General features: G+C 35.5%; 1 long non-coding RNA gene across 2 annotated transcripts; it reads right to left on the reverse strand.

Moving 5' to 3' along the window:
- Nucleotides 1–335: 335 nt before the first annotated feature.
- Nucleotides 336–9,419, reverse strand: LOC126814294 (uncharacterized). Of its 2 annotated transcripts, XR_007677492.2 has the most exons (5): nucleotides 9,405–9,419; nucleotides 8,556–8,672; nucleotides 5,706–5,822; nucleotides 1,362–1,666; nucleotides 336–778 (listed from the first exon to the last, which is right to left on the reverse strand). It is a non-coding gene; the product is annotated as an uncharacterized LOC126814294 (long non-coding RNA). The 2 variants fall into 2 exon arrangements; XR_008787505.1 differs by lacking the exons at nucleotides 5,706–5,822; nucleotides 8,556–8,672; nucleotides 9,405–9,419 and adding an exon at nucleotides 3,324–3,488.
- Nucleotides 9,420–10,522: the final 1,103 nt, after the last annotated feature.

A 10,522-nucleotide genomic window follows, 5' to 3' on the forward strand; every position in this document is an offset into this window, starting at 1 on the left:
GTGACGTCATTAGAAGTAAGCAAATTTATTTGTCTCCAATACTAACACCACCCATCCATATGCATTACCCTCACCCACATACCCAAATAACCTCACCCACCCATATACCCCACCCACCCACATTCCCAAATAACCTCACCCAGAACATACCCACCGACACCCACCATGATATCCATATATACCCCCAGCCACCAACCTACATACTACACCCACCCACATACCCAAACACCATCACATACCCACACCCACCCACATAATCCACATACCCACACACCATCACATACCCACCCACCCCCAGATCGACATGGTTGGATTTGGTATTTTTGTGTAAAATATAAATATTTAATATTTTATTACTAGACTATATTTATACAGTATAATATCATACAAACTATATCATTACTTTATACAGTATAATATGTTCTAGTTAAATGTTTAATATTGTTTTATAGTTAGTATATATAGATAGAATTCAATGTTCAAGTTAAATGTTTAATATTGTTTTATAGTTAGTATATATGATTTAATATTTTATACACCATCAACAGACTAGAACCACCAACAGTTGACCCTATCTCTATCTTTTATATTAAAGTGTGATAATGAGAGATGTTTGTTGTGTTGTTTGTAGTGGTACTTGAACTGTTTATCATCATCACTGTAGATAGAATCAATATAACAAGCATACTTTAAAAGCTTCTTCTCCAGTATCATCTTCTCTAATTCATTCACTGTTTGATTTCTACTAATAATTATAGTCACATCTCCACACCAAGGACTGTAAATACAGGTAAATATATATTATAATACTTATATCATACAGGTAAATATATATTATAATACTTATATCATACAGGTAAATATATATTATAATACTTATACAGGTACTGTATATACAGGTAAACAGGACGTTGAAATAGTGGACCTGTTTTCCATGTACGTGTTTTCCATGTAAGTGGGTCTAATGCAGGTGTAATGGGAATGTTTGCAAATAATCGGAGAAATTGCGTACATGTAATACGAGTTTTACAGTGTTCAACTCTGATAAATATCTACTTGGACCATATTGAAATAACAGTCACCAGATGGGATAAATACCACGTGTGTGAAAACTGCTAACTGTTATATTAGTGACGTCATCTCTATTTGACGTCATCAATCGGGTGATGTTTTTGTTTAGTGTGGTTTCATCACTCATCTTGTATTGTGATATCAGTGTTTTAACTATAATATATAATTTTACATGTTTTATTTCTATCATCCAACTACTAATGGTTCTATTATAACAAGTTTAATATTCCTCATATGTCGTTTATTTTAAAAACAATCATTTCATCTACTATTATAAAATGTTTATTTACCTGGAATAGAAGAATATCTGGAGAGTAATCATTTCATCTGTCTTGTCTGAATTTTTATTATTAACGTCAGTTTCTTTTACCACTTTTTCATCTTCTAGAATCCTCACTCTCTCTGTCAGTTGGTTCATTCCACGCGTTAATGTCTCTATTTTATCGTCCCTAATAGCGAGTTCATATTTCATGGCGTCCACTTCTTCTTTTAGTTGATTAGTAAATTGGTGATCGACGACATTGTGATTACCAAGCTGTACATAACTGGTGCCGTTAAAATGATATGTAACAGGGTTGGTTTTAGTAGATTCTGACTGAAATATATAAAATATATATACAAATAATCACTGATAAATATCATTTAATAGATATATTTGATATGATAAATACCCCCCCCCCCCTCCAACTCTACTCCAATCAGGAACCGCGGTGATTCGGTGAGTAAGGCGCTGGTTTACTACCAGGAGGTCCGGGGTTCGATTCCGGTCTTGGTCGAGAAAGTTCTCATGAATTTTTCATTCGTGGTTTCTGTTATTACTCGTCTAGTCACTTGGATGGGACAAAAAACAACAACAGGGCCCATGTCCAGTTTGGCATGCACGTAAAAGAACCCTTGATGGTTGGAATTCGATATAAGAGTGGATCATAGTGCCGCTGTCCGGGAATAGTTTCCCTCATAGCACACTGTATATGGTGTATGTCTGTCTTTATAAGTCTGTTCGGTGAACCTTGACATTGATAACAGACATGTCAAATCTCACCAATCAATGTATCATGACTGCCAAACGATTGTGAGTTTCCTCCGGATCCTCCTGTTTTCTCCAAAGCGTAAGCAAATAATTGAAATGACCTAGTTTGTGCCGAGCGTACGTTAAGCACCACCCCTCTCTTCACTTTCCATATTAAAACAACGCAAAATTTTAACCTATAAATAAAATGAAATGGTGAAAACCCCGGTGGTCTCAATCCATTTGAAATTGTGTTTAATGGAGTTGTCTCCCATAACCCAATCTTCTTGAAACAAGGTCACATCATTTTCGAACCAAAATTAAGTCTTAAACATTTTGATGTTAAAATACTTTGATGGTTGTCAGTGGTTGTAATCAGGGGTCTGTTTCACGAAATTTTAACTATGATAAAATCTAAATTTTAGTAATTTGTTTGGATGATATTAGATTGATTTTAGTGCTTAGCCAATCAAAATTGAAGTATCTACTAAAATTTGGATTTTATCTTTAGTTAAAATTTCGTGAAACAGGGCCCAGGTGAAATAGACGAATGTCCTGCTCGTAGATGTCAGTTGATCTAGACGTAAAAACAACAATATGGCAGGCTTGATGTGACAGGTTTAAGTTCAAGATTTAAATAGATTTGATATATACAAACTTATATAATATCTATACAACTCACTTGATCAGACATATTGATCATCTTAATTATAATATAACAGTCTTCTACCGATGATTTGGGCAAGTTATGTCTCTAAAACAGGGGTCGGCGCGGGTCTAAATATATACGGAAATATTTGTTGTAGAATCCCCTTTTAGGAAAACCCGACTATTTATAGTAGCTGATTCAGGTATATTGTAGTCTAGGTTATCAAGTCACGTGTGTATATATATTAGCCAGTGTTATATTAAATAGACTCAATTATTAAGTCGATTACAGGGAAACCTTATCATCTGATACCCATTGTCGTGTAATTAGATATATACCCACTGCCTTGGCCAATAGCTCCTAATTTTAAAGCGAATAAAACTAGGTCTAACTGACATGACGCCCGGGTTAGTTGAATTATTTTGTGGGATAGAAATTTAAAATCCAACCGTACTGTGACCTGAACGTCGAGTTACAAAAGGTCAACGCACTAAATCATTACATCAAATACTGGACAATCAAACAGATTACTGATTAACCTGGACAACTAGAATAACCTCATATTCGGTAATATAATCATTTCAATATACTCACTTGATCAGACATATTGATGACGTAATGGGCGTGATCGATCACCTTATAACATAAATACACGACCTTCTTCACCGATGTTGAAGCGCTTTATGGCTCTAACAAGGGGCGAGACTTTCTGCAAACAATATTATTTTCTAGGAATCCCCGTTTAAATTGTATAAACCCATACACTATTTTTAGTAACTGACTCGGTATAGACTGGGTTAAACAAGTTTCAAGGTGGAGGTCGCCCTACAAACAATCGGGAAATATTTTATTATGAATTCCCGTTTGATAAATCCATTCAGTATCTTTAGTATCCCGTTACATATTCCTCGTATACCCCCCCCCCCCCTCCGCGTGCTAGAAATCTTTTTGGTGAGGTTTTAAATGGTTTAATTGGATCATATTTCACTACTTATGACCGAGATAAACACATTGGAGATTACCGAATTATATTTTTACAGGTCACCATAACCCCTAAAACCCTATAAGTAAACAATGTTGGCCTACACGAAGATATTTTTTTTATATAGTGCTCTTTCCCTGACATTCAACATGAAATGAGTTTAAATTTCATTTTAGGTGTTTTTTTTATTGTTCTGTTTTTTTTTTGTCTGTTATTTATATGAAAATAGTATAATTTATACTTGAATCATATGATAATATATAAGACAGTTACAAAGGGTTTTGTTTTGTGGGGTTTTGGGTGAATTTTGTTCTTGGGGTTGTAATTTGGGGCGTCATCTAATTGCTTAAATTGCCTTACAATAAAATAAACGGGTGGCCGTAGCTGTATTTTCAACGCTATGTAAAGAAATTGAATAGGAATTATTTTTGTGAATGATAGTATGTTAAAATTATGTGACCCGGGCCATTGGCAATAATATTATTATTCCAAATATATCTATATGTCGCAATAGATCTCACAACGTAGCTCTAATCAATGTTTGTTAATGTCGTCTTAAGTTAGGAGAGGGTGACGGCTGTCCCAAGTTAAAATTCGTTTTAGTTAAAATTGCCCCTAAAATAGTTTTGTGATACGCCACTATATTAAGTTAATATTAAATTATAACTTACAATATTACTTAATGCTTGAAACTTATCTATCTTAAGTTAGGATGATATTTTAGATTAAGACGATTTTAAGGACATTTAAGCTTTTGTGAAACAGGGTCTCGAGCTCTTCATCTTTCGTATATTTTCAATATCATCTTCCCGATATAAAAAAACAATAGCCAGACAATAAGGAGCTTTGTGCAATATTATTTCTAATTACATAAAAACTGATAAGATAATAATATCTTGATAAAAGTTATTATCTAGTTAAAAATAACTCTAACACTCACCCCTGGGTATTAAAAAAAATCTAAGTTCAAGTCACTTATTACAACACTGGTGTAAAACAGCAGACGACAAAAAGCGAATTTGATTAAAAGCTTTTAGATTTAGTTTTCAGGCTTCAAATGATGTTTTTGCCCATAGATATCCAAAACGTAAGACAAAGAAATTTTGATCGCAGACCTGCTCATTTACGAGAAATTTCAGTAAAGGAAATTTTAAACTGTTTTTGGGGGTTTCTTGATTACAATATGATTTAACGATTTAAAATCCATTCGACACAAACTAGGTCATTTCGACACAAACTAGGTCATTTCGACACAAACTAGGTCATTTCGAGACGAACATATAATTCAATTTTATTTACATTATTCGCTTGCGCCTAAGTCTTTAGGGGTCTTTAGCAGTGGCGGGAAATCGGAGGACCTGGAGAAAACCCATGAGGTTGGACAGGCGATCCTACTCCTTGTCACGTATAAGCGGAAAATCGAAAACCCAGTGGCAGACCTTTTGATGCAACGCGCATGCATAAACAATTCTCCTAGCTCGCATTGCGTCTGCGTGTGAATGTCTGCGTGGGTGTGTGTAATGGGGTTTAACGTCCACTCGACACAGACTAGGCCATTTCATGATTAACGTTAATCCATTTAACCAATATATGTGTGACATGAATATGTGCATGGCGACTAATATAATTGAATCTTTACTCAGGTAAAATTAATTCATTGACACATTGTAATTAAACTGGAAATAAACAGGTGATAATTCTCTGTTTATTACTGATCGACATTTCAACATTGTTTGACATCACCATAACTATATGACCTTCTACACATTGGCCAATAGGGCCTGTACATAATATTGAGTGTTTTATTTTAACCCGAATGAAACACTGGATTTAAATTTCGAGTTGCAAAATGTTAACATACTAATAGTAAGTGCAGGGGGGGGGGGGGGGTCTGCACCACACATCAGATACTGGTAATTCAAACAAATTACTGGTTAAATTGGTCAACTAGAATAACCTCATATTCTCTAATATAATCATTTCAATATACTCACTTGATCAGACATATTGATGACGTAATGGGCGTGATCGATTACTTTATAACACAAATACACGACCGTCTTTCACCGATGTTGAGGCGCCTTCTGGCTCTAACAAGGGACAAGGCCGCGCTACAAATAAGGAAATATTTTTTGAAGAATCCCCGTTAGTAGAAACCAACACACTATTTTTAGTAACTGACTCAGTATTATGAATGATTTAACAAGTTTCGAGTATGCGCTACAAATAAGGAAATATTTTTTGAAGAATCCCCGTTAGTAGAAACCAACACACTATTTTTAGTAACTGACTCAGTATTATGAATGATTTAACAAGTTTCGAGTATGCGCTACAAATAATATATATATTTTTTTAGGAACCCCCCTTTTGATAAACTCATAAACTATTTTAGTAGCTGATTCAGGTATGGTACATAGTCTTGAATAAACAGTAATTTAAAAAGTTGAATCTAGCCTTTATATGATAATCGATACTAGTGTCTATAATTATGTCTCAGTGGTGGTATAGTCTTGATTAAACAGTAATCTTAATGCAGTGCAAAGCCTTTATAGGATACTGGTGGAAATTAGTGTCTAGTATGTCCCAGTCTAGTCTTGATCAAGCAGCAACTTAAATCAGTAATGGAATCTAGCATGTATTATAGGGGCGTGACTGTCCACAACTGGGTAACTACAACCCCACCCAAGGCCCTGACACCCTGTAGCTACGTTGGATAATTATATTAATTGCTACATATTTAAAACACTTTTTTTGTATATATATGTTGATATAACATTGTATTAACGTTCATATATGTGATAAAACGGGACGGTTTGTGCAACATCTCCACCAGTTGTCATTCTACATGCAGTGGCGGATTATCAGTGAGGCTGATGAGGCTGCAGCCTCAGGCTCAAAGATTTTGTAAAAAAAATTTTTTTAGACTTGTCTGATACGATTAAAAACACATAGACAATGAATGTTAGGGGTTTGGGTTTAGGCCCAACGGGAATCAACATAGGCCCTGACCCGAAATTAATTAGGCCCACGCCATTTTAAATAGGCCCTATTTAAAAACTATATAGGCCCTCCAGCAACTGCGCCCTCAGGCCTTGGTGGAGCTAAATCCGCCACTGTCTACATGTATGGTGGTTTACCGCCCTCGCGTCGTCTGTTAACATTCTACATATATGGTGGCTTACCGCCCTCGCATCGTCTGTTAACATTATGGTGATTTATTGCCCTGGCGTTGTCTGTTAACATTCTACATGTATGATTTACCACCCTCGCATCGTCTGGTTCATTGTGGTATCGTTCATTTAATACCAAGTTGGAGATAATATGCTGTAGTTATATATATCACAAATAGAGCTAATTTTATGCAAAAACAACTAATGCAACTTCACGTCTCTTGTTTTACCTGGTTGGTTTCGTGTAAAGAAATGAAATGTATCTCAAAATTTACGACTGCGCATTTCTCCACGAGGGATAGAGGCCGTGAATTTCGTTTCTCGTCCACCCAACAATTTTAACTAAAATCAATTTTAAGGACATTAACAAACATTGATTATGACAAAGAATAATAATAATATTACCAATGGCCCGGGTCACATAATTGTAACATACCATCATACACAAAAAAACAACAATTCCCATTCAATTTATTTCCATAGCATGGGAAGTACAGCTACAGCCCTGGGCCCTGTTTCTCGAAATTTTAACTAAAGATAAAATCCAAATTTTAGTAGATACTTCAATTTTGATTGGATAAGCTCTAAAATCAACCTAAGATTATTCAAATTTTAGTATATTATCCAATCAAATAACTACAATTTGAATTTTATCTTAGTTAAATTTTCGTGAAACGGGCCCCTGCACCCGTTTATTTTATTGTAAGGCAATTTAAGCAATTAGATGACGCCCGAAATTACAACCCCAAGATAAAAAATCACCCAAGACCCCAACAAAATGCTTTGTAACTGTGTTATATATTACCATATGATTCAATAAACAACAACAACAAAAAATATCCTAAATGAAAATCTGAACTCACTTGATATCTAATGTCATGAAAAGAAGAGCACTTGTCTATAAAAATACATCTTTGTTTCCAATGGTTTAAAATGGTCAATTTCTTGGTATTATAGGGGTTTTGGGTTAATTTTGTCTGTAAAATTTTTCCGAATTCAATTAGCAATGGTTTGAATGTTTTCAGTCCAGCGTCGATTATATGGACACCCTACAATCTTATAGCCTTAGGTCTGACATTGTATGGACACTCTATGATCTTATAGCCTTAGGTCTGACATTGTATTGACACCCTATAATCTTATAGCCTTAGGTCTGACATTGTATGGACACCCTGTGATCTTATAGCCTTAGGTGTGACATTGTATGGACACCCTGTAATCTTATACCCATAGGTCTGACATTGTATGGATGCCCTGTGATGTTATACCCTGAGGTGTGACATTGTATGGACACCCTGTGGTTCTATACCCTTAGGTGTGACATTGTATGGACACCCTGTGATGTTATACCCTGAGGTGTGACATTGTATGGACACCTTGTGATGTTATACCCTGAGGTGGGACATTGTATGAACACCCTATCATCTTATAACCTTACACATGCCATCCCCATAACTATGACATTCTACCCATTGTAACGCTCTAGGGTTAGGGTTAGGGTTAAGGTTAGGATTAGCGCTAACCCAGATTACATCTCATGACCTTTGACCAAACTTGAAGTTGGCCTTATCAAATAGATGTAACCATCATTGAGCCATTCAAACAAATTACTGGTTAAATTGAACAACTAGAATAACCTCATATTCTCTAATATAATCATTTCAATATACTCACTTGATCAGACATATTGATGACGTAATGGGCTTGGTGGATTACTTTATAACACAAATACACGACCGTCTTTCACTGATGTTGAAGCGCCTTCTGGCTCTAACAAGGGACGAGGCCGTGCTACAAATAAGGAAATATTTTTTGAAGAATCCCCGTAAATAGAAACCCACACACTATTTATAGTAACTGACACATGTATATGTATGATTTAACAAGTTTCAAGGTCGAGCTACAAATAATAAGGAAATATTTGTTTTCTATGGTGGCTGATTGGTATCATGTCTAGATGTGGCCCTTCATAAGGCGACAACCTGACGTCACTAAATGTTAATATGACATCACGACATTTATACACATGAGCTTGTGTCTTTGTCCCATCTACTAAACTAGACACTTCGTCCTGAACTACCGACAAGAAAAACTACGCTGCAAAATCCCGGGGAACGTTCTTGACCAATACCAGGATCAGTGTATATAATCATACCGTATATACAGAGGAAGATGACCGCCAATCCCACAACACGACATCACGACATTTTAACACGACATTGCGACAATTTTAATGCCGTGATGTCGAGTTGTAGCGTTGTCGTGATTTCGGGTTAATATGTCGTGATGGCGCCTTATGAAGGGTGACATCACGACATGATACCAATCCGCCACCATAGTTTTTTTGAATCCGCGTTTGATAAACCCTTACAGTATTTATCGTAGCTGACTCAGTTATAGTCTTGTCTAAACAGTAATTTTAAAGCTGTACAAAGTCTTCATGAGATACACAAACATGTTTAATTCAAATGTATTTTAATATAAAGATAAAATAAATTTAAGAAAATCAAAAAATTAGCCTACATTTACATTTTTCACAGAACAACTCTCCAAATACAAATCTTGCAAAACATTTCTCTAAAAACATTTCTCCAAATACATTTCTCCAAAAACTATTTCTCGAAAGTCATCGAACCGGAACATTATGACGGCATGAGCGGAAATCAACCTGGCATACAATAAGTCACCAATTCAATAATGGGGAATCGAATCTAAGCATATGTACAATAAGAAAAATCACTCGATGACTGCGACTCTAGTGAAAACATGTCCGTAGTATGGTTAATCGGACCGGGCTTTCGATAAAGAAAATACATTGAAAGTAGTCTATTTTCAGAAATTATGTGTTGTCTGATAGCGACATATTTCTTTGCTCAAAGAGAGAGAGAGAGGGGGGGGGGGTCTGATTGGTTAGCACGTTACCATTAAGACTGTCATTGAGTCAACTGACGTGGTTTCGAATTCCCGGTTGTACGTGGCAAGGAGTAGGGTCGCCTGTCCGATTCTTGTGGGTTTTCTCCGGGTCCTCCGGTTTCCTCCCACTGCTAAAGACCCCTACGCGCAAGCGAATTATTGAAATAAAATCAAACCATGTGTTAGTCCCGAAATGACCTAGTGGAGCAATTGTTTAAACTATTAAACCACCATCCTCCATCATACTGGAGAAGACAATTTCTGTTGGCATCAGCGTCATTATCTCTGTCATAAGTACTGAAAGATGATCCATTTAAACCATTTAAAGTGTCGCCAAGAATATTAACATTAATCATTATGAAAATAAAATTACCTTGTGAGATTTTAAACTTTCTTAAAGTCAAAAGTTATTTATTAATAAAATATGATCAAACATAAAAGATAAGATACTATTTAATAATCCAATTTTTCTACGTATTATATTAGCATATTTCTATATCTTGTTCAGGATAAATAATTCTACTTACCTGTACACGATAAATAATTCTACTTACCTGTACATTGAGGGCATGTACTCCCTCTCTCTTGACAGTTTTAATTTGAGTTCCATCCACGTAGCAAAATGTTTTCAGGAATCCTAAATAAAAGTTATAGACTTATTTAAATTATTGTTATCAATTATTAATTACACACAAAAAAGGGAAATCTGAAGATTGTCGTGTGCCCCC

Source organism: Patella vulgata, chromosome 3 (assembly GCF_932274485.2).
Source record: "Patella vulgata chromosome 3, xgPatVulg1.2, whole genome shotgun sequence".
NCBI lineage: Eukaryota > Metazoa > Mollusca > Gastropoda > Patellidae > Patella > Patella vulgata.